Source organism: Myodes glareolus, chromosome 2 (genome assembly GCF_982192425.1).
Source record: "Myodes glareolus chromosome 2, mMyoGla1.1, whole genome shotgun sequence".
NCBI classification, from domain to species: domain Eukaryota; kingdom Metazoa; phylum Chordata; class Mammalia; order Rodentia; family Cricetidae; genus Myodes; species Myodes glareolus.
The window spans coordinates 57,474,675-57,499,644 of NC_142027.1; the positions used below are offsets into that span (position 1 = coordinate 57,474,675).

At 37.1% G+C, this 24,970-nt stretch overlaps 1 protein-coding gene across 7 annotated transcripts in view; it reads right to left on the reverse strand.

Moving 5' to 3' along the window:
• Positions 1 to 24,970, reverse strand: part of Bbx (BBX high mobility group box domain containing) — a 248,248-nt gene that overhangs the window by 161,999 nt on the left and 61,279 nt on the right. The window contains exon 1 of one of the 7 annotated variants that reach the window (XM_087900702.1): positions 23,389 to 23,420. The exons of the other annotated variants lie outside the window; for them this stretch is intronic. The gene's annotated coding sequence lies outside the window, so the exon portion shown is untranslated. Of the gene's footprint in view, positions 1 to 23,388; positions 23,421 to 24,970 lie in introns of those variants that run through there. 7 annotated transcript variants of the gene reach the window in all.

The following is a 24,970-nucleotide window of genomic DNA, read 5'->3' on the forward strand; positions in this document are numbered from 1 at the left end:
AAAAAAAGTCTGACTACAAGTACTGGTTAAGCATTGGCAAATACAACATCTTATTCTTGGTTTTAGTTAAATTTCAAAATGTTTTCTACTGTTTTATTCATTCTATTATTATACCACTGAGATTGTTGGAGTTCATTAAACTAGGTGAAAAGAATCACCTAAAAGAACACAAGGAAGTTAGTCATAAAAATTGTACAAGATACGTAAACAAGAGATGAGCAATAACAATTTCACCTATTCACCTCTTTCTCTAAGAAGTTGTAACAAATCAGTTCTATATTTTGGGATCAGACCTTAAAAACTGACTTAAGGAATTGGGTAATATGTCTTATTTTCATCCCAATAAAAACAATACAAAAACACTTGTAAAACATACATGAGTTGTATGTGCATTTAATTTTCATTTATAATCAACTGATTCAGTGATTCAACTCACTATCAATTTTACTCAAAAAAATGTAGACTACATTATATCTTTTCTAGTTATTCTAGTTAAAGCTGCTACAGTGAATGTTTTTTCATGAAAATTTTAAACTATGGAGCCCTCCAGTGGCCAAATATGGATGAATGGATGGATGGATAGATAGATAGGTAGATAGATAGATAGATAGATAGATAGATAGATAGATAGATAGATAGACAGACAAACAGACAGACATATATCAATAATGTGTCAAGACAGATTGCTGAGTGTATTAGATAACATTTCTTTATGGACTAGTTTTTGTTCCTATGTGAAAAGAAAAACATCTCAATTAATAAACCAGTTGAAAAGTCAGACTCCAGATGCAGTAATGTGATTGGCATTTCCAGTGCTGTAATGTTTTTATTATTACTATGAGAAAAAAAAACATTTCACTAAAAATACTTAATATTAAGATGGGTACTATTTAAAAAGGAAAAAAAACCTTTTCAGATACTAAAAATAAAGTAAGATATTAAGTAGGAAAATTGTGGGGATTTGAGAACAAACAAAAATGAATCACATATTCCTGTTATGCATTATTTTCTAAGTAACTGAATGAGTTATCTTCAAATAAGCCATACTTCTATCATTGAGATATACTAACCCAATATACTGCTACAGTTTGAATCTGGAATGACCTCAGAAGGTTCATGTATTCATGGTTTGATACTTAGCCTGGTACTGCTAGGAGCTAGTGAAACTCTAAGAGGCAGTACGCAGGAGGAGGTTTTCCAATCTTGAGGTCACGCCCTTTGATAGACTATGATCTTCTCCTTCTCTTACATTCCAGTGCCAATGATGAGTGTTTCTGCTCTATCACCGAATTCCGTCGAGATGTACCATCCTCATACGTCCCATCAATCATGGGATTGAAACTCTGAGTCCATGGGCCCAAACATAGCTTTCCTCTTCAGAAGTTTATTACCTTGGGTATTCGTTACAGTGACAGAAAGCTGACTAACATGGGTTCCTACAAACCAGGGACATGAGTGAACTAACATAAAACAATCCCCAGCCCCACAAAAGGTTCCAAATGAAAGCTGACATCATGACTTCCCATAAAGGCAGAATCACTCAAAGAAGCTACTCCCAAATTCTTGACTCACACAACTGTGAGATAAAACAGTCTTGCTAAACTGTATAGCTTTAGCACATCCCCCATCTATAAGGCTATGTCCTCAGTGAATGTCTGAAGACAAAATAGCACTGAACTCTCTATATGATGTGTACTAAATCACAGTTTGATTTATAAATTATAAATAAGGTGGCCCTGACAACAATAGTAAAAATAGAGTAATTAGAACAATGCAGCCTTCATATCAGTTACAGAAACATGATCTTTCTTTCTTTAAACGTTTACTGTACTTTCACCTACCACCTTAGAAAAATATGTTTCTTTCCAAAGGAGGCTCAATCGTGCCACAAAGACATGTGCTCAACTATGTTCATAGGAGCATTGTTTGTCACAGCCAAAACCTGGAAACAACCTAAATGCCCTTCAACCAAAGAATGGATAAGGAAAATGTGGTACATTTGCACAATGGAGTACCACACAGCAGAAAAGAATAACGACATCTTGAAATTTGCAGGCAAATGGATAGAGCAAGAAAACATCATTTTGAATGAGGTAACCTAGACTCAAAAAGACAATTATCATATGTATCCACTCATAAGTGGTTTTTAAACATAAAGCAAAGAAAATCAGCCTACAAATCACAATCCCAGAGAACCTTGACAACAATGAGGACCATAAGAGAGACATACGTGGATCTAATGCACATGGGAAGTAGAAAAAAACAAGCTCTCCTGAGTAAACTGGGAGCATTGGGACCATGGGAGGGGGTTGAAGGGGAAGGGATAGGCGGGGAGGGGAGCAGAGAAAAATTTAGAGCTCAATAAAAATCAATAAAAAAAGGAAACACAAAAAATATGTTTCTTAAACTTCATTAAATAAATTTTGAATTTAAGCTCCTAAACTCTACATGCTTGACAATTTTTACATACTTGACAAAAATGCAAAAATATTATTGATTAGATATCTGTTTTACTATCTGAGCTTATTTTACCAATAATCATGTCTCAGACTGTTTCCCAAACCTTTAATATGGCCAAAAATTATTTATAAGCAAAAAAAATATTTTTCTCATAACCTGTCTTAGGAGCTCAAGAAGTTGTGCTGATAAACACAAGAAGTAAAGTTCAATTTAATTCACCTAAATGCACTGTTCTCCATGGTAGATAGAGAGCACTCTCAGGACCAGAAGCTATTCTTTCTAGATGCTGTTTCAGACATTTAATGCTACAAGTGCAGGTTCAACAGCCCCACTTACAGATGCAGAAGTAAAGGTGAGTTAAGGGATTTTCTCAAGGTCAGAATGGTAACAGCAGAACCACAAGTGGATTTAAGAAATCTGGCGTCTGAGCCCTGCGTGGATATAAGTTTGAGTACTACATGCAGCCAAATTCCACACTATTGAAATTGGTACACTTGTGTTTTATGGGAAGTTTTTGTTTCATTTGTGAGGCTGGGTTTCACTATATAAACCAGACTAGCCTGAACTTTGTAGCCAAGGTTGGCACTGAACTTGTGTCAATCTTCCTGCTTCAGTCTTCTGGAGTATTATGATTACAATATTTACTATCAAGCTCAGCTTACTTTTGGAATTTAGAATTCAAAAATCTCTGCTCAAAAAAATCTGGTTTTCTCACCTGTAAAGCAGGATCAAAAATGTGACACTTTTATGAATATGAAGTGAAGATAAATAAGAAGCATACTGTACAGTTCCCAACCTATAAGTAGTACTTAATTATGCCGTATCATTTTCACGAAGGCAGGGTCATACTGAAATAAATGGAACTTAAGCTTTGCTTTCACAGTTCCTTCCAAACACTACAAATAGTTATAAAACTTTACAGATTGCACATAGCAGCTAAAAATTACTGGAAAACAGGAGAAGAATAAACTTTGAAGGACCATTTCCTCAGTTCTCTTGTGTGTTTGGGCTCAGGTCTTTCTGTAATGGCAGGAGGAAGCTGCAAAACCAGAAGCCACAGACACAAAATCTGCAGGAGGGAGCCTTCATCTGATTGATGGAACACTGGTCCCAAGAGGGTGAGGCAAGCCCCTGTTGCTTTGTTCTCTTTATCTATGTACTGCTTATCCCCAGACAGGTACAGTCATGAGACTGCATTGGAAACTCATGGTAATTAAAGACCATAGCTTTCTAATCAGATCAGAAACAAGGTCCTAGAGAAAGGGCAGAAAGGAAAGGGTTCAGGAAAGTGATTCCTTCAAGCTCCTTATAAATTTTTGGTCTCAATCATGCAGGTGTGCTCTGATTCTAAACAATTCAAGTTTTTAATACAAAAACTGAAACATGAACTCTAAGACAGATGACCCTATTTCAAAGTGGCCACTGCATGTTCAAGTAAGTGGGCAAAAGCCGAGAAGACTCTGATATGTGAACTGATATGGGAACAATTTCAGAGGGCTGCTCAGAACTTGAATCCTCAACTTAACTGAGTAAACTATCTATTGAAAGGAAATTCTCAATATTTCACAGAGAATAATTTAAAAGGATTCCACTGTCTACATAACAAGAATGTCTAGAATAAAAGCCAAAATTAATCAATACAAATAAAAAGAAACTAGAAAGATCTTAAGTTGTGCAGTGAGCCAATCAATTGATACCAGTCAGAAATAACAGATAAGAATCATCTGACAGAAGTTTTTGAGGAAGCCCTCCCTATAAGAATGTTTTCATGGGGCTGGCACGTGAGTCAGCAGTTAAGACACTTGGGCTTTTGCAGAAGATCTGGATTTGGCTCCTAGCACTCACACAGTGGCTCACAACCATCTGTAACTCACTTTCTTCTGCCTTCCACAAGAACCCGATACACACATGGGTACATACGTGTGTGTATGCAGGCAAAAATATTCAAACACATAAAATATTTTTTTTAATTTTAAGGATGTTTTAACAAGGAAGAACCAATATTCTGGAAAAGGGGAGACCAATAGAAAGAACTTAAGAATTAAATGGTACAGTAACTCGGGGAAAGTGTGGCTATTAGTAACCACAGAAGCCCACTCTTAGATATTAATTTGGATAAGTTAAAGCTCATGCCATACAGACACCTACTTATAAGTGTTTATAGTGTTTGTAATTAGAATTACCATAAATAGAAAACAACCTGATGAATAAACAGATAATTTCCTCTTTGTATAAATAATGTATTTCTCTATGTGTATATGTAAGTGTGTATGTGTTTGAGTATATGTGTACATGTTTATGTACTGGAATACTGCTCAGCACACATACAAAAATTAGACTGGGTATATGCAAAAACGTGGATAAATCGCAGGTACTATATGAAGTGAAAGAAGTCAATTTGAAGAGCAAACATAACCATATGATTCACTTCATATGACATAAAATAACCCATAGTCATGAAGACTAGACAATGGTTACCAAGAGTCAGGGTAGGAGGACAGGGTGACTACAAATGAACAATACGAGAGAATTTGAAGAAGGTTAATAAACTTCTTTAAATTTAACATTGTGTTCCTCTCATATGACATCTATATATGTTCACGTTCATAGAGCTAAAGTCAACTTTACTAACAACTAACTTAAACTACAAAAAGCCTTCAAAGCCCAAATTTTCGTTTGTTTTTTGTTTATTTATTTGTTTGAGTTGTTGTGGTTTTTTTTTCCAAGGCAATGCCCAAAGTTTTAAAAAGACAGACATTAAGTTTCTGGAATGTTTAGGAATAAAGGCATTTATAAGGAATGCATTGCTTCAGCTGATTGACTAGAATGCATTTGGCCCACTGACCTTAAGGCTAGTGGAACTGAGTGAACTGCTATGGTGCTGAAAATGACTTACAAAGGTGTAATCCTACCAAATATATTTCTTTTTCCACTATACACTCAAAACCAAGACCAAAATAGCACATAGAGAGAAAACTCAAAGAACACTATGTCACTCACTGCCTGTCATCAGGCAGTGACTCAGGTCTTCAGCAGAAGATATCTAAATTATCAGAGGAGAATCTCTCTGTCTTTCAAAGATCCACTGCAATGTTAAGAATTTCACCTAGAATTCTAAGATATGCTCTTTTTAATCTATCCATAAAAGTGATTTTATAGTCTTTGCTATATTGAAAAAATGAGGGGATTTCACTTTCAAAATAATGGGGGAAGGTGTATGTGTCCCTATTCTTTTCACTAAATACAATGAAAAAAAAGGCTAGACAATACACCTGGAAGGCTGGGAGAAGAGACTTCTGAATTTAAAGCCAGGTTAGGCTACCTAGTGACTTCAAGATTGGTCTGGGCTACATAATGACTCCCATTATCAACACACACACACACACATACGATTCTAAAAAGAAACACACTGATGAGTTCTCTGTTTTCCTTTTTCTTTTTCCCTCATGTCTTCTCGTCTTGAAAGTGAAGAAGCTGATCATCCAGAAATGCTGACAAAGCAAAGGCCCAAGGGCCCAACAAAACTAGCTTTTCCTAGCCAAAGAACCAACGGAGAGGCAGTAGAGCAACCCAGAAAATTAATAATTATTGCAGGAAAGCCATGTATCACAGGAAAAGAAAAAAAAATCTGTGGTCCCACATTTACTACTGCTAGATAAAACCAGTACAGAACACTTAGACTTCTGCCCTTGACTGACTATAAAGGTAAGCCACAACCCACAAACTGAAGCAGTGCAGAGAAAGACATGTAAGAATTAGGGATTTGAACCCTGCCATTCACATATATAGTCAATGTAGACCATTAAAAGACAAAGAACTTCTAGCTACCTACCTAAGAGTAATGCCTCCCTCTCCGTGTCTGTTTGCATGGAGTAACAGGCAGCCTAGTGGACAATCAAAATGTTGGCCACTGCTTAGCAATAGTAAGGTAACTCCCCATTTCCCACCCTAGTCCACTGCATCAACAAAAGTCAGACAGACAGCAAAGTCTGTCTTTTCTATCCTTTCTGGCAAAGATGTAATCAATGGGACCCTGAGAGGGTGGGAATTCCTTGCACAGCAGTAAATCGGGCCCCTGTCTTCTTCATGTGTCACTGGAGGACGGAAGGGAGTGAAGCTGTCTCACCATGCAGTAATGAGATGGTTTCGCTCTTCCTACACTAGGTCACTGGCAGAGATTACAGAAAGGATTTATTTCAGCGAGAGCCACAGCACTGAAACACATCAAAGTATCCAGGTTTCAACCACATAACCTGTATCAAAACAAAGAACATCTCCACTTAAATAATATACACGTGTGAGAATCGAGATTGAGAGACATGTTAGGATTGAATATAAAATGCTCCAGTGACTAAATGTGAATTTGGCTGAAACAAATGAATACTATCTCAGCAAAGAAACAAAATATAAAAAAAGAGCCAAATAAAAATTCTGGTACTGAAGAGCAAAGTAAGTTAACAAATGTGTTTAGCAGATGAATACAGAAGTCAGAGAAAAGAATGATAGAATAAAAATTACCTGATCTGAACAAAAAAATAAAAAATACTTTTTTAAAAAACTAAACAAGGCTTCAGGGAAATTGTGGAACAATAATAAATAGATGTAACCCAGAAAGGAGGGGAAAAGTAAGAGGACTATAAAAGAATGACAGAAATAATTCCATGTTTGGCTACATCCCATCCCTCTCCGCACACACAAATACTGACTCATAGTTAAACTTCTGAAATTAATCATCTCTCCTTCTCTCAAAGAACAGCTTAAGAACAATAAATTTCTTATCAAAACTCACACAGGACAGAAGCTGTGTGATTTTTAAGTACTGAATGAGATAAAAGACAAAGCTAGGATCCCACACTCAGCAAAAGTATCCTTTGGGATGGCAGGATACTGGCAGCCTCAGACAAAAAGGAATTCAGAAAAATGTTTAACAGTAGACTTGTCCTAAAAGGATAGTAGAGAAATTCAATAAACATACAGAAAAAAAGAAAGAACACTGGAATATGAAAAAGAAATACCTTGAAACGTGATAACAAAACATAAATAAATACTAAGGATGTCCTCATTCTTCTCTTGAGTTTTCTACATTATGATAAAATCCTGACTGTCTAAAGTGTTTCTAAATGTATACGGAAAAGTATTTAAAACAATATTACAGGGGCCTAAGAAATGACTCAGCCGTTAAGTGCACTGGATGCTCTTTCAGAAGACCTGGCTTCTATCCCCAGTACCTATATGGTGGCTCAAAAACATTTCTAACTCCAGTCCCGGAGGATTCAATGTCTTCTTCTTGCCTCAACAGGTGCTGCATGCAAGCAGTGCATACACAAACATGCAAGCAAAATACTAACACAATAAATTAAAGCTTAAAATATTACAAATTATAAAATAAATGCAAAGGAAAATAAATATAATTAAAATAGATCCGCAGGCACTAAAAATGGAATGTAACTACATGATCTATTAGACAATTATTTCAAAAAGACGATGACAGGTAAGTTAAAAGTAAATGAAAAGAAATATTACACTATATAAAGATCCCTCAAAATATAATAAGAATACTACTTTAATCAGATAACATACTTCAAAACAAAGGCAATTATAAGAGACAGGGACATTATACATGGCAAAAGGAACATAATCTCTACAAATATGCCAACCCTAAACATGTGTAATATTAAGAATGTACAGAACTGAAACGATTTACAGGCAAACCTACAACAAACAACAGTGAAAAACAGCAATACTCTTATTCAGTAATTGACAGAACAATTAGGCAGAAAATCAACATACACAATAACTCAGTGATCTTACCAATCAACAGTTATCTCATTGACCTTTACAGATGACTTACTTGACCCAACAGCAGTAAATATACATTACTTTTCAAATGTCCAAGAAACACATACCAAGACAGTTCAAAATGATACACAGACTTAAAACAGTTCCAATAAAAAAGATCCCAGTAAAATTTTTGTAGAAGCAGTAGGTACACCAAAATTTTTTCAGATTTTAAACAGAAAGCCAAAGGAACTGGGATAGCTAAAAACAATTAAAAAATAATAAAGAAATGATAAACTTTCTTGATTTTAAGACATGCAACTATAGCAATTAAGAATGCATATCAGAAAAATCTAGAACAATAAAATAATAGAGAACCCCAAAATAAACTCACACAAATATTCTTATCTTATTTTTAAGAAAGGTAATGACAAAAGTAACAACAGCTTTCCAAACAAATGGCATTGAAGTAGGCAGCTATCCATGGAGACACAGACACAGATTTTATTTAATTAATTAATGACAAAAGCATGTACATGAATGTTGGCGGCATCTTTATTCATGATGGTTCCATTTTCAAAATACCATGCATGTTTTTAAGAAAATTAATAAACCATGATATCTCCAGAATAAGGAATACTAGTCAGTAATAAAAAAGGAACTGCTGATACACACACAATTTCCATGACTCTCCAGAAAGTAGTCTGGCTCCACAAGTCAGTCTCAAGAGACTACTCACCTACTATGTAACTTTATTTCTAAAGCAGTTTTGAAATGACAAAACATAGACAGGAACAGACATTGTTTCCAAGGAGTTGTAAAGGGCTGAGGAAAAGGGAAGTGGATGTGTCCGTAATACGGGTAATGACAGGGGTCCCTGGGATGCTGGAAAGGTTGACTGTAGTATGCAGGTGCTCTGTAAGCCATGTGAAATAAATGACCTTGCGTGGAACCCAAATATCTGCATTCTTTCTTATAACCGCATGTAAGTCTACAACTACCTCAATAAACAGATCAACATAAACATACAGCAAAACTAGTAAGAAGCAATGATCAAAATGCCGTCCTGTGCTGTAGGCTGTGTCCTTAGCAATGCCTTGGGCTGGAGTTCCTCAGTCAGCGTTCATTATTCTATTTTCCTGAGTTGATCTGAGGGCTTCAGGTATCACATGCGGACGATTGTCAAATTTGTATTTCAAGTCCATTTCTCTCTTCCAAAGCCCAGGTATATTTTACTTTTAAATGAGTACTTCAACCTACTTATCTCACAGACACTTCAATATTGGAATTTAAACACACCGTGTTTCCCCTTAAAGCCCCAGATGTACTTCTCTTGGGGCTTCCCCTGTTTCTGTAGTTGTTACTTGCTATGATCTGAAGGCTTACATACATCTAAAATTTTTATGTTGAAATTCTATCCCTTGAGGTGAGGGATTTTAGGATAGGGTCATTGGGAGAAGAAGTCAGGAAGGCAGAGAGCTCATGGATACATTAGTGCCTTCATTTGTTAAAAGAACTCAAAGAGCTACCTTGTTCTTTTCACTATGTAAGTACAGAGTAGGAAAGTGCAATCCAGAGCCAGGAGATGAGATCTTACTAGATTATCTATCTGCTTCATCTCCTGAAGAGTAAGAAATAAACTTCTGTTATTTATAAGTTAGCCAATCTATGATATCTTCTTACACCAGTCTGAACAGGCTAAGATACCACTATACCATTCAACCCACCCAAAAATTATCATGCTGATGTGTGGTTTATTCTGCCTCACTATCACATATGCAACCGTAGAACTTAACGTACGCAAGTACTTAAATACAGTAAATCAGTCCACTTTTCATATTTCTAGTGCCATCATCTTGTTAAAACACCTGTAATTCCCCTGCCTGATGTTTTTCTGTAGAAACTAAATAGACCTCTATGAAATGTGACCCCCAAACACTTTTCTCTTGTTTAAAAATGTTCAACATTACCAACATGCATCTTATAAACCTTCTTATCACATACCAAATCCCATAAATTCTGGTTTCTGTATGCACCACGCCACTCTTCAGACCCATTTCTGAACTCTAGCCAGAATAATAATTCTGGTTTCTTCAAGGCATTCTATTTGCTAGTTGCATTTCCTCATACCATCCCCAGTCAAAAGAGAGAGAGAGAGAGAGAGAGAGATAATATCTAATCTCATCACCACCTCTCAGACAGTCTCATGAGTCCCAACCTAAAATAGACCCTTGTTACACGATGAACAGGATACCCAGACAACTTCAAATACAACCTAACCAAATGAAAACTTATGCCAGGCGATAGTGGCACATGCCTTTAATCCTTGGACTCGGAAGGCAGAGATAGGTGGATCTATCTTTGTGAATTCAGGATCAGACTGATCTATAGAGAAAGTTCCAGGACCAGCTCCAAAGCTACAGAGAAAACCTGTCTTGAAAAAAAAATTAAAAAAAAAAATACAAGGTACTTTTGATACTTTTCATACTTATAGTAAATATCAATGTACTGTATTTCAAAATGTAAGTCATAATTTGTTGAATTGGTGTCTTACTCGTGTTAACTTAGGTCTGCTTGATAGATACCTATGATTCACTTTCTCTGAAGCTTTTATAATATGAAGTATAATGATAATAATTCTAATCAAAAGTTTCATCATTCATTAACCATGACTTTTACCTGTTATAAATACTTCAGCAACCAGTACACTATTTTCTTACACTTCCTTGACATTTAGTACACTTTAAGGGACAACTTCATACATGTGTGTGTGCGCAGCTGTTTATATGCATGTGCACATAAACAAATGCATGACCATTTTTAGAGGTTCCTAAGTTCCCTATGAACAATGTTTAACATTCTGTTGACCCCAAAGTTAAGACATCCAACATTCTTTCTAAAGTGTGATACCCTCTACCCAATCTCTCAATAATGTTAATGACAGGGAGGGAATTCTCAGGAAAGTGACTGAGATAGTGCATAGTATAAAAAGCAATTGTTTGGAAGCTGTAGAAAACAGTTTATAAGCACTGTCTAAACAGTTACTTAGACAGGTTAAGGTCTAATTCTTTATGATTTTTGTTCTTGCCCTTTATTGTCACAGTTCTGAACACAGTCAAATCCCATCTTACGGGTTATTTTAGCTCTTCATATTTAGTACTGCTCAGGAGGTAGCTAATTCTACTAGTAATCACACCTTCATCTATTTGTCACAAGGCTTTATGACTGCACAGTTCTATATAGTATTTCCACACATAGTTTCTGGTTCTACAAGTATTCAATTGCCAGGCAGTGGTGGCACATGCCTTTAATCCCAGCACTAGGAGGCAAAGACAGGCAGATCTCTGTGAGTTCGAGGCCAGTTCCAGGATAGCCAAGACGGTTATACAGAGAAACCTTGTCTGGAAAAAACAAAACAAACAAACAAACAAAATACAAGCAGCATTCAATCTTCACCTCCAGAAAATAAAAAGATCTTGTTTAAAAAAACAAAAAAAGATCTTGTTAAAAGCACAGGTATAAAAAACAATGAATTCATAGAAATGGATTTTAAGATATGAGACAAGGAGACAAGCCATGTAAAAGTAAACAAGTGTTAGGAGAGCCATACAAAATATGCTACAAAGTAGAAAACGGAGATGAAGAACCATTGGAGCAGAGGGACCATGGAAGCTCAAAAACAACTCCACTCAAATTACTCTACCTTTAGACCAAGAAAACCACAGGCTTCTAAATTGTTAAGACTCACACAGCATCAGACCTAATTAGCCAAAACATTGAAGAATAGCCTGGTCTGCCTGGCTAAATGTACTTATTTTTTAAAAAGCCATTCTGTTTCTATAACTGCCACTGAAGATATTTCTGAAATGTATTGAAGTATACTTTCGTTCCCCACACATACAGTACAATGAATGTAATTAAACCTGTCACTGCTGATGATGTATCTCACCAGGTATTAGCAGACATGTTCCAGTGGGACCATCAAATTTCACAGGAAGATGCGGACATTCTCGTGAGGTGTAAGCAGATGGGCTCATGGCTACTTAGTCTCTGGAAACTCTTTTCTTCTTCTTTACTGCACTGTTTAAAATCAATTTTTTAAAGCAGGAGGGGGAAAGAAGCTTATTTTCCTATAAGTCAGGAGAAGGAAAAATAAACCTGGTTATCTGAGCTCCTACTGTATCACTGGAGCTTTTCTAAAGTAATAGGTATTCTTGAAAAATCTGTTCCATTTGCAACACTGTTAAAGCAATGAGTGCCCCAGGGCAGAGCCTGGGAATAAGAAAGGTAAAATCCAATTCCTAGGTGAAGAAAGAAGGAATGGGGAGGTGGGAGGAGGGCAAGTAGTAACCAAGCATTTACTAAATGTTTTAATGTACTCAGTACTGTCGGTACTGTGCAAACATACAGAGCTACAGCAAAACTTCCCCCTTCTTATGGCTCAGTTTCTTCATCTGCAAATTTGAAGACTGACCATATATGTCTCTGCCTTAACATACAAAAGCTCTCCGTGCTGATCCACTCAGAGCAAGCTGGTGTTACTCTTCCACCAACTCCGTATAGTATAGATGCCAATGGGGTGAGGGCAAGAGAAACTGCAAGGAAGGAGAAAATGAGGGAGTGAAGATGGGGAGCAAGCAAGATAGGCGGTAGTGGGGTTATCTAGATCTCCAAAGAAAAATACCCAAATTTCTAAGAAAATTATTCTTTGCAGTTAACTTAGGAACAATAATTACTCCTCTCTTTTTCTGCTTTGGGCAGAACAGTAAATGAATATCAAATCCACAAATGGCCACATGCTAATGCTGTGGGTCCAATATTATTACCCAGGAACAGGAAAGTGAAGAGTCAATGTAGAGAAGCTTTCTGCTGCCTTTCAGGTTTCTCTGCCATTCTACCCTGATGAGCTGCATGGGGACACGAGCTGCACACTAGGAACACTGCAGGGTACAGCAAGCTGTGCACTCAGAGACTAACAGTATGACCTTCCATAAGTCACCTGCTCCTTGACAAAACATTTCTTCTGCTTTTGTCATTCATTGAGTGCGTTTTGACAAGGCCAGGGAGATGGCTCATCGGGTAAAGGTACCTGCTTCAAGCCCAGTGGCCCGAGTCTGACTGAGGGAATAACATGGTGGAAAGAGAGAACTAAGTCCCCAAGGTTATCTTCTGCCTGTACACACAAGTATGGCAAGTGTACACACATGTAAATAAATCAATGTCATAAAAATTTAAATGTTATGATAACTGCATTTCCTATTGATATGTCATGTTAAACTAGTAGTTCAGTAGAATGTTTTGATAGGATAAATCTAGTTTTAGGGAAACATTTGATGAAATACTGAAGGGGACATTATAACAGGCTGTTAAGTCAAATGAATTCTTAACTATGAATTGCAAGCTTTGAATAATGAATTGAAGGGAACACTGGAGAGATGAACTTAATTAACAAGACTAACTGTAAATTCAAATGAACCCACAGATTACTCTTTAAAACTGTTGCTATATATCCAAGTGGTGGTACATACTTGTAATCCCAGCAACATCTGGTAGAATGGGGCAGGAGGATCAACAAGTTCAAAGCTAGACTGGAGTATATTGCAAGACTCCATCTCATAAACAAACAACACAAACACACAAGAAAAATCTGGCACTGAGTTCAGCCATGTTATATATGCAGATGTGTAGAATAACTAACTGATCCACTTGTCTTTTGTTTCCTAAGTGTAAATCCTAGAACTAGGAAAGGAAAACCTACAAGCATGGAGTAGGGGAGGTCTAATTTAAGAATAATTCACATGAAAAGGAGCTAAGAGCCTTAGATGACTTCCACGCAGTCAAAAGCGCCAAGGTCAACTTAACCATTAAAAACCCAAGTAGATATAGTTCAGAACAAGGGGCTACAGCACCGTTCTGCCTCTCTGTCCTCTGCATCCTGTGCTGGACATCACACAGATAGCCAAAATGACGGTTAAGTGCAAGGGCATCCTATTTAAGGGTGATATTGGCAAACAAGGGCAATTCAAAGACGGGAGAATCAGCAAAATGGGGAAGGAATTCTAAAGACTGATGAAGCTAGGAATATTTTTTAAAAATTACGTCTTGAAAAGAAATACTGTTGAATATCTGAAGGGCTGTGTGTGACAGAATTCAGACCTAAGAGGACACACGCCAAAGCAGATCTGGTGACCAAAAAGACAGTATCCATAAAGAATCCGAAGCTGGAAGTTTAGTTGATGCAACTGTTAACAGTTCTGACTAAATTAGAAATAGGAGGGAATGATTTGGAGACTATCAATACCACGGCTCCACCTCAATTAATTTATTTAGAACCTCTGGAGGAAAGAAAGACTGGGTAATGGTAGTGAGCACTCTCCTTGGTTTTTAACATGCAGCTGAACATAAAAATGACCACAGTAAACACAGAGTGTATGGTGTCAGTGGGAGTCCTTCCTAGGACCATTCATTCATTCACTCACTCCTCCTTCATTCATTCATTCACATGTTCCGTTATTCTTCTCTGGTGTTAGGAAATGAACCACAAGTTTCCCAGCACTCAGTAACACTCCCCCAGCCCTATAACCTTTTACATATTTAGCTTGCTAATATTTTCTACGAGCATGAAGATTTGCTCTTCGTAAATATTTGAGAAGTTAAATCTCCTTTAAAGAAAAAAATACTCTCCTAGAGGATAAAACTTAAGTATGGTTATGATACTTAGCATCTATTTATAACAATAGGTTTCAAGATTTCTGTGCTAATAGCATGCAAGAGCATGTGCACCATAATACGGAAATAACTATAATTTAATTACAAAATATTACTAACTTGGAACATGCCAACATTTAAGAACACTTCAGTTTCTTTCCTGACAAAAATAATTAAAATCAAACATAAAATACTTCATAGTTTGGATGGTTTCTGCCACTAGTAGCTTATCCAACCACCCACATGATAAATTATCTATTTTCCTATTTTTGATATTTTCTAAAATTTTCTGTAATAGAATATCCTGATCTTAAGTAGTAAAATGTCACGAGGTTCCTTCATGTTGGCTATATTGTTGTTCATAATCCTTGCCCTTGACTACTTAATAAAAACATTATGATTGCTGTCTTCAAAATGCTCTGAGCAGGCATCATTGGCCATGGGCTGTGCTTCCGGATTTTAGTGACATCTCCAGATTTTTCCACTGCCCTGTAATACACACTCTAAACTTTAAAGCTTCCACTTTAGACTATGGTAAAGCATCAACCATTTCCTTTTACATTTGCCATCTGCCAGTTCAGAAAGCTCCTAATGAGTCTGAAGCTACTTCGAGGCCACTTGAAGTCTCTCTCATTAATCTTTGTCATGTGGTTCATAAATAATGAGACAGGTATTAAAGATCATCATCTTGTTTACTGACAAACACCACCAAAAGAGTCAGCACTAACATCCTGAATTTCACTAGACCCAGGATGGCCAGGCCTGAAGGAGTTCTGATGTGAGGACAGAACACACAGATTTAGCATTTCTTTTAACCATTAAGCTAGTTAACTGCACTAGGTTTCAAGCAATGATTGCCCTTTCCATATCAAAACACTAGGAAGAATTACGATCTTACACCAGCTGAGCAGCTGCTGGACGGGCAGTTCGCTCCGCGGCCAACAGTCAGTCACCTTTCCGTTTTCCAAGCACATACCTCTCACAGAAATGTTTTCAGTGCAGCAGTCTACTGAGCTGGTTGTAACACCGGCACGATGTGACAACACAATTCATGATGGCTTTGCTTTTTCAGCCTGCACCTTTCTTTACAAAAAAAAAAATCTTTTCCTCGCAATCTGTCTGCCAAAGAAAAACAAACCAACAAGACTTACAGAAAACCTGCCTTAGTCTTACAAATATAATGCTTTCAGTGAAGGCAGACCAGCTCTACACAACAGCTTTCAGAGAAGCAGGAAGCTGATCTGAGCAGCAGAGAGCAGGGATGGGGCGGAGCAGAAAGGAACCGAGCTGGAGAGAGGGAAGCACAGACAGTCCTGGCGGCTTCTAGTTAGTTATTGACAGTTTCATCTAATAGCATGGGTTTATGAACAGGAGCATCAAGCCTGTCATTCCGTTCCTTTCTTTTACCAATCTCTTCCAATCTAGTGAACTATTACATAGGGGAAAGTAGAGCCTCCAGTTGCAGGGAAATGATGTAAGTTTCCCAACTCCCACCAGTCCCTGCTCTGCCAATCCACCTCTACTCTGACCTGTGACTATCCACTCCTCGTCTCCCTCTCTCTTCCCCCACAACCCAGAAGCTTAGGGCCCCCAGCTTGCCCCATCCTGTAACACAGGGTAGCAGAAAGTATTCAGCAGTGGATAAGGCTTGTTTTGTTCTGTTTTGTTTTGTTTTGTTTTAGGAAACTCCTCAAAGAAAAAGTAAATGCTTTTCTATTTAAAAAATAATGCTGAATAGCCCAAAGCTAGTCAGTCCACAGGATAAAGGATATTAAGTAGGACTGGGGTAAGGAATGCAGTTTAGCCAAAGGCAGCAGGTATGAGGTAGCACAGATGTAATGCTGGCGTCAGGAGGCTCAGGTCTAAGTTCCTCTTACCTCTGTAACCTAGGGCTACTGGCTTAACCCAAGGCTTCCCTCTTGTAAAATGGAAGGAAGAATCTAAATATCAGCGATCTCTTATACTATGGGAATTTTATGAATTGACACCCCCTAAAAAAATAAGGCAAGAGTCAAAAAGTAATCTATGGTTGTTTACTTATAAAATTGTATATAATTCCTTATATTAATCTACTTAAAATATGCTTTGCCAAAACTGGCCATGCAAAAATGACTAACAAGAGATATACGGGAGGAACAGTCAGAGGGAACTCAGTGTTGATTGTGTTCTGGGGAACTTATACATTAAGACATGCTCAAGAAGGACAGCTTATAAACAGATGCACGGGAGCAACTAAGACCCACGTTATTACCTAAGACATTTACTATGTACCTGGGCCAGCACGGCTCAAGTTTAAAAAACACACCAAAACTTAAATGGAGTATAAATAAATAAACAAATATGTTTTAAATTAAGAGCCCATAACACATGCTTTCTAGCATAATAGCCTTTAAATGGGAATATACAAACTCCTGTTAGTATCTGACTTTCCAAAGGTGAAAGGCACAGGGACATTAAGTGCCCCCCTAGGTCACTTTCATTCGTACTCCTCTCTAAAGCAGGCCAACTTTGGACTGTGCCTACAGAGTATGGAGGCTTTTCCTAGCTCCCCTTCCCAGTCCTCTTCTCCAATTTTACACAATTAGAGTTCACATCTCACACCTACAAACTTACTCTGAGGAGAGTAGCGAGAACCAACCAAACTCCTTACAGGATACAAGGTGACAATTAGTGTTGCCAGTGGATCATGAATGGTCCTAAACTACTCATTCTTCTGCAACTCCAGTAGCTTGCCAACTTGTAACTTAAAATTGGAGGACGACCAATTGAATCATCCACTGATAAAGCATTAAAGATATTTTTAACTCATGGATCACTGTGTTCATGACTATAACCCACAAATTCTCCCCACAAAATATTTCTCATTCTTTTCAAGGTTATCTATATAAACAAAATTTCACATTATATACATTAGAAGGAATGGAAATGAGTATTAATCTTAAATAATGCTAATCCACCAATTATAAAAAACACCAAAATGCATTTTATTAAGAAATACACATTAATTAAAATATTTTACACCTCTAATATTTTAAAAATTCTTGATTTAATGCATGTTATTATGATCAGTGTGCACTAATCACTTTGACAGATTTTTAAATAAGAGCCATATGGTCTTATAAAACTAAGTTTTATCATACATTATGAAATGCTCCATAATAAAATGTTAAACATAGTAATAGTAAGGTAAAATCCAGTGAGAAAGAGACAATAAAAAGTTCAAGCCGGGCAGTGGTAGCACATGCCTTTAATCCCAGCACTTGGGAGGCAGAGGCAGGTGAATCTCTGTGAGTTCGAGGCCAGCCTGGTCTACAAGAGTTAGTTCCAGGACAAGCTCCAAAGCTACAGAGAAATCCTGTCTCGAAAAACCAAAAAAAAAAAAAAGTTCAAGCACAAAATAAAAATTTCAGACAACTAAGGGATAATTAGTAAAAGGATAGTGTAGAACAACAAAGCTTGAATGTTTGACTAAAATAAATGTACTTGGAGCATGAAAAGAGCCCATTCTGTGAAGATATATGATATTTATAATAAAATAACAAACATACCATCAACAAAAAATTTAAACTTGTAAATTTTTAATTTCAATTAAAAATAAATGAGAGAATGACTGTATTTTCCAAATTATTTTACCAAAACAATAATGCGAACATCATTCTGGTCTACCCCTTCTCTCCAATCCCAAATACTTTTCAAGAATGAACAAAAACACAGCAAACAAGAACAAATAGAGCCATCTAGACCCTCAGATGAAACACTGGAGAGACTAAGCTACCAGGTTGAACACTGCTCTTGTTTCCTAATTCTACACTATTCTGTACGAAAATCTTTCTAAAACAGAGGACTTGCTTTCATCACCATAATTCAGTCTACCCTAGTGTTTCCCAGGAAGTTATCAGTAACACCAGTTATTAGTAACACCCAAACCAGGAGACTCCTTTAGAGAAATTCTGCATGTCTACCAGGAAGCCCTTGAGCAGGCTTAATCCCTGGCTCCTGTTCCCTAGCTCCTGCTTACACTGCAAACTCCAGAGAAGGGGGAGGGGGGACTGGAACAGATCTCTAACACCCTTCACTCGAAAAAGAAGCTAATAACTTCTTAAACTATCTCACAAAACAAAGTGGGTTTGTGGGCATGCATGTGCTTCACTTAAAGATTCTTATTAAAATGTATTTGCCTGGCGGTGGTGGCACATGCTTTTAATCCCAGTACTTGGGAGGTAGAGGCAGGAGGATTTCTGTGAGTTTTAGGCCAGTCTGGTCCACAAAGTGAGTTCCAGAACAGCCAGGGTTATACAGAGAAACCTTGTCTTGAAAAACCAAAAGGAAAAAAGAAATGATACTGTTGTGGGTTTTCCACCCTTGGTTAGGTGGAAACCTTCTCTCTCATCACCTGCATGAACCCTTCTCCTCCCATTCTAATTGCTACAGGTGTGGAAATCAGCCAAAAGTGAGATCTCTTTCATCCTAATAAATATGGATTAAGTAATGTGATAACCATAAAACACATCACGTTTGTGACACTTATTTCCAGAGGTCATAAAGGCTCCAGATCAGTGCTACTAAGTGCAGAGTAATGGATACAAACCTTTAACTGTGTGTGTCCCTGCCAAGCTTCAATCTGCTTGGCTAGAACTGATTGTCAGGGTGGCTCAATGTAATTTAAATATGTAATGCTGGCTTATTTTAATATCAGATCCACTCCCACTCAATCAGTCACACAAATTGTTATTACTATTACTAATCATCTGCTCACTAAATGTTTTTGCATATTGTTCTGTTTGGTACTTGAGGTTTCCAAGCTACTAGCTCAGCCAGTGCCCCCTAAGCCTTTGGACTTCTTCAAAAATAAAGGGAAGCACCAAATAAACCTTCCACTTTTAATAAATAATAAATAAAATTCAAGTAACATCAGCTAGAAGATAAAGTCTTTTAAAGTTAACTCATATTTTCTATCCTATTTTGAGTATCCGTATTATAAGTTAAGACTCCTGCTTTCATAAAATATAAAAATATAAAATATAAATATAAAATATAAAAATGCTGCCATCATTTCCAGGTATTGACTACAAATGTAAGTGTCATACTACTGAAGAGGATTGCTCAGGATTACAAATCAAAACATGAATGCCAGAATCTGAATGCAAGCCTGTAGACAGTCCAGCAAAGGCCCCTACCTTGGCTCCACTGAAACAGCAGCAAGGAAAGGTAGCAGTAGCTCTACCCCATCTGTGTCATGGGGAGGCACCTTGCTTTAGTCAAGAGCAGACGGGCATTCTACACTTCTACAAATCTGGATTTGAATCCAGAAAAATTGATCTGTGGGCAGGTTATATAATTTTCTCAAACTTCAATTTCCTCACTACAAAAAGTAATAGCACTTGCAAGGGATCAAGATCATACTATCCTTAGTGCACCATCACAGTTACTAGTAAGAGTTTTCTAAGTAATAATTAAAATAGTAGTAGTAGAAATAGTAGTATAATGTAATATACCTTTGTCTAGTATTTCCAGTAATTCTATTTTATAGAAAGTATAATTTTTAATTGTCTTTTATCAATGAAGAAAGATGTTGTCCAAGACACTGTCAAATTTGCCTAGGTCACAGTGTTAAGTGTAAGAGATGATGCTGATGTTAACTAAGTAGCACAACTATGGATCTCACAGTCAGAACTATAGGCTCTGAAAATAATCATATTACCCATCACCCTGGCCTCACCATTATCACCATCTGAATCTTCACCTTTACCATCTACTTTTTCTGTAGTTAGCTTGAAGGCCTTAGGTCTAGTAGTCATCCCAGTAATAACATATAGGTGGCAAAGAATTGGACTGAGAATGAAGAGAATGAGAGTTTTAGAGGAATCAAAAACAAGGCTGATCCCTAGAAGAAGAAAAAAATATGGAGGAACTAAATAGAAGCTTGACACCAAGAATGTAATACAGGGAGAGAAAGGGGAACGTGATACCAAATTATAAAAGGTGCCTAAAGGAATAAAAGGAAAACTGGCAAACCCCAACATGTATGACAATCCTTGCTTATTTAATAACTGCTATCTGACCCTGTTGGGTGAAAGTAACCATTTTAATCAACAATCACTGATATGGGCAACCATGGTGAAAAGCATTTCTATCTCCAACTACCAAGGTATCAAGATGCCCCTCAACTGTTGAAGTGCAAATCTAGCTTTTTACATTCATGCAAAACTATTTTCTGGGTTGCTTAGAGTATCTGTGTTTTGGCTTTTAATCTACATTATTTTTCTCTATAGCTTCAATTTAAATCCTAAAAGACGTTTTTTACCCTGCTTACAGGGTTTAGGGAAAATCACATTTGCTCATTGTCTTCAGTAGCATCAGGCTGTGTACTACATGCACCTAACCTATTAAATCACTGATCCTCAGCTGTGACTCAGTTTTGGTTTCCTCATTTGCCCTACCAAACAGGAAGAATGGTGCACACACACATACAATTTCAGTACCTAGTCCACTGTACAACTCTCAATTCAGAACCAAGACTGTCACAAAGCTTTTAATAGTACTTTCTATCTGAAAGATTCAAGAGTTTCTTGCCACTGAAACTGCTCTCAAAGTCTGTTATCTTAGCTCTCAAGTGATTAAGGTTTAGCAGATTAGTGATTACTTTCACTGGCAAGTAGTTGGGAAAGTTTAAAAGGACGCTACTAAGTTGGTATTTCAGAGCTCACAGTCCTGAGTCTATGTCTAGCATTCAGTTTTCAGACTAAATATATATTTTGGAGTCATGATCACATAGAACTTATTAACAATCTCAGAAACTTATCAATCCTGTATATATATGTGTGTGTGTGTGTGTGTGTGTGTGTGTGTGTGTGTGTGTGTGTGTGCGCGCGCGCGCGCGCGCACGTGCGTGCATTTCCAGTACAGGAGTGAGCACAAGATCACTGACAGACAAACATGTTCAGATTGGCTGATTGCTACTATCAGAAATACTATCAGAAATATCATTGACTGCTACTATCAGAAATGCCACAGGTCAAATGAAGACCAAACTTGAACTACCAATGCTCTGTTAAAAGACATAGTAGAACCCAGAGGTTTCCAAGAATAGATAATTAGCTTTATAAAATTATATAGTTATGATCATATCTAGTCAGAGAATTTTGCAAACATTCTTGTCACTTTTACTCCCACCACTCCTCAAAAATATCATGCTGACAACACTTTTTGCTTTAATCTGGATCACACTTGGGTGTTTGTGCTTACTGCAGAGGACTGGACACAGGATTCTACACAGACTAAGTAGATGTTCTACCATGCATCCTTAGCCATACATCATATAATGATCTTAATACACCTTTTTTTTAAATATAAGAAAATAGATTACATTTTTGGCCTCACACTCTTTCAGATTTTACCAAGTACAAAAGTCATTAAATTGAAGAACTAATTAATTCTTAATATAAGCTATAGGCACATCTAACAACTAAACTATATTTGTAAAGTCAAAATTTTTAACATAAAGTTTTGGGTATCAAAATAATTATAAAGGCATTATATAAGCTTGCATATAACTCACTGGGAAGTTAAAAAAATCCATCACCGCATACTTTCAAATATTTCCCTCTTTCCATTCATGAAATCTTACTAAGAATATTTCAATCACTTTCATTATTCTGTCTCAATGGAACATTTCTTTTATTGCTACACATCTTTTTTTAAACATTTTTTTTTTACTTTATGTGCATTGGTATTTTGCCTATGTCTATGTAAGGGTGTTGGATCCCCTGGAACTGGAGCTACAGACAATTGTTAGCTGTCATGTGTGTGATGGGAACAGAACCTGGTTCCTCTGGAAGAGCAGTCAGTGCTCTTAACCACTGAGTCATCTCTCCAGCCCCGTTAGGCATCTTGAGATAAATGCATGTTACTGTAAGACTTGGGTCTTTTCTTCCTTGTAAACTGGTACCACTATGAACAGTGTATATATTTTCTAAAAATTAAATAAATTATATCTAATAGAAATGTATTCTCCCAGACAGGCAGTGGTGGCACACACCTTTAATCCCAGCACTTGAGAGGCAGAGGCAGGCAGATCTCTGAGTTCAAGGTCAGCCTGGTCTACAGAGTGAGTTTCAGGACTGCCAAGGCTACACAGAGAAACTCTGTCTCAGATTTAAATTTAAAAAAAAAAAAAAAGGAAAGAAAAGGAAAAGAAAGGAAAGAAGTTTATTTGCATGCTATTTATGCGTGTGTGTGTGTGTGTGTGTGTGTGTGTGTGTAGGTATGCACACATATGTGCAATGTGCATGTCTGTGTGCACATTTCTATGAAGGCCAGAGAACAATCTAAGATGTTCCTCAGGAGCTGTTCTTCATGTTTTGGGGAGACTGAGTCTCTCCCTGACTTGAAACCCACCAAGTAGGCTAGGCTGGATAACCAGAAACCTGAAAACCAGCTTACCTCTACCTGCCCAAGGCTTGTGGATGCCAGTCACCATGTGGCCACAAGTTCTGGAATTCAAACAAGAGACCTTGTGTCTGACAAGGAAAGCACTTTACTGACTTAGTGATCTAATCAACTGCCTGTGTGTTCTTTTATCTGATAACTTTTCCAAGAAAAATATTCCTTCTACATCCTTTTAACTGAGAGACTTTATATTTGAAAGTTACAATTTAAAAGATGTTTTAGCAAAGTCTTTCTGGTTACAGAGACATCTAAAACTTATCTACATGATCCAAATATTTACCAAAAGAAATTTAGCAAACATACTTTGCAAAAACATTCACTTTAGAGAAAGCCACCAAGGTCACTATTACTCCTCCTTTACCAAGAAAGACAACCTAGATCCAGAAAGGTGAGTTAACATTTCACCTACTTAAGCTGTAAAGTCAAAATTGTAACTACGTTTTCTTACTCCAAATCCAGTGTTTTCAGCTTGCCAGAAAATCATCAAAATATTTGTCAACATTATGCAGGGAGGCGCAGAAAGTTTCCGGAATTCTAAATGATTCTTTCTTCTCGAACCAATCACATCTAATTAACTATGTGAGTAACAAGTCTTACATTTCTTTGAATGGGCTCTCACCCTCTCCCTGAATAATCTAAGCATGGTTTGATCTATCATTATTGCTATTATTATTATTATCATTATTATTTCTGTGACTTTCTTCACCATCCTATGAAAATGTCAAAGCAGTTTGCTGGAAAATGGTATAACTTTTTTCTTTAGATGGGTATCATAGTAAAATATAAATCTGAAGGCTTTCTTAAGATACAGCACCAATGACAAAAAAGTATTGATGTAGCCCTGCACTTAGTGTGTGATTTCCTCCTGAAGACTGGATGGGTGGTCTATCAGGAACGTCATTAACCTTTAGGAAATTGGCTGATTCCTGAGAGTGGGTAATGCCTGGGAGCGGGCCTTATTTTGAGTTGTGTTAGGGAAATAAGGTCATAAAAGGTCAGCAAGTAGGTTTCCGAAGATATTGGAACAGGCATACTGTGACTCCATTGGAACCACACTCGACTGTGCTACCACTGCAGAGTGGCGTCCCTGCCCCCACACTACAAAACCATTTACTCGCCATTATCGGCCCTAATCTTTGTGTTGGGTACAGGCCCATGACACAGCTTTAGATGATGAAATAAAATGATGAGTCAGTAAGCTTCAAGATATGAGGCAGAAAGGCAAGCAGGCCACATGGTCATTAAATGGATGATCTATGTGGAGGCAGGTGGGGATTCTGAGCAAGGTTTAAACTGCAGAGTATCATAAAGAAGTAAGGCAAAGCAAGGCAGGTCAAACACTCAAACAGGTGCACATATGTAAATGCACATTAAGAACTTTCAGTTCTTATAGCCATGCTATAAGGCATTTAAGTATTATGGTAATTATTTGACTTTTAAAATCTTCATATTTAAGTGGTCCAACCTAGTGACAAGGAGCCCATGGAATGGTTCCTTATGAAAATGATTTTAGTGATGATTCCAAAGGCTCACTTTAAGGAAATACTTGAAACATAAAATTGTAAAACTGCATATT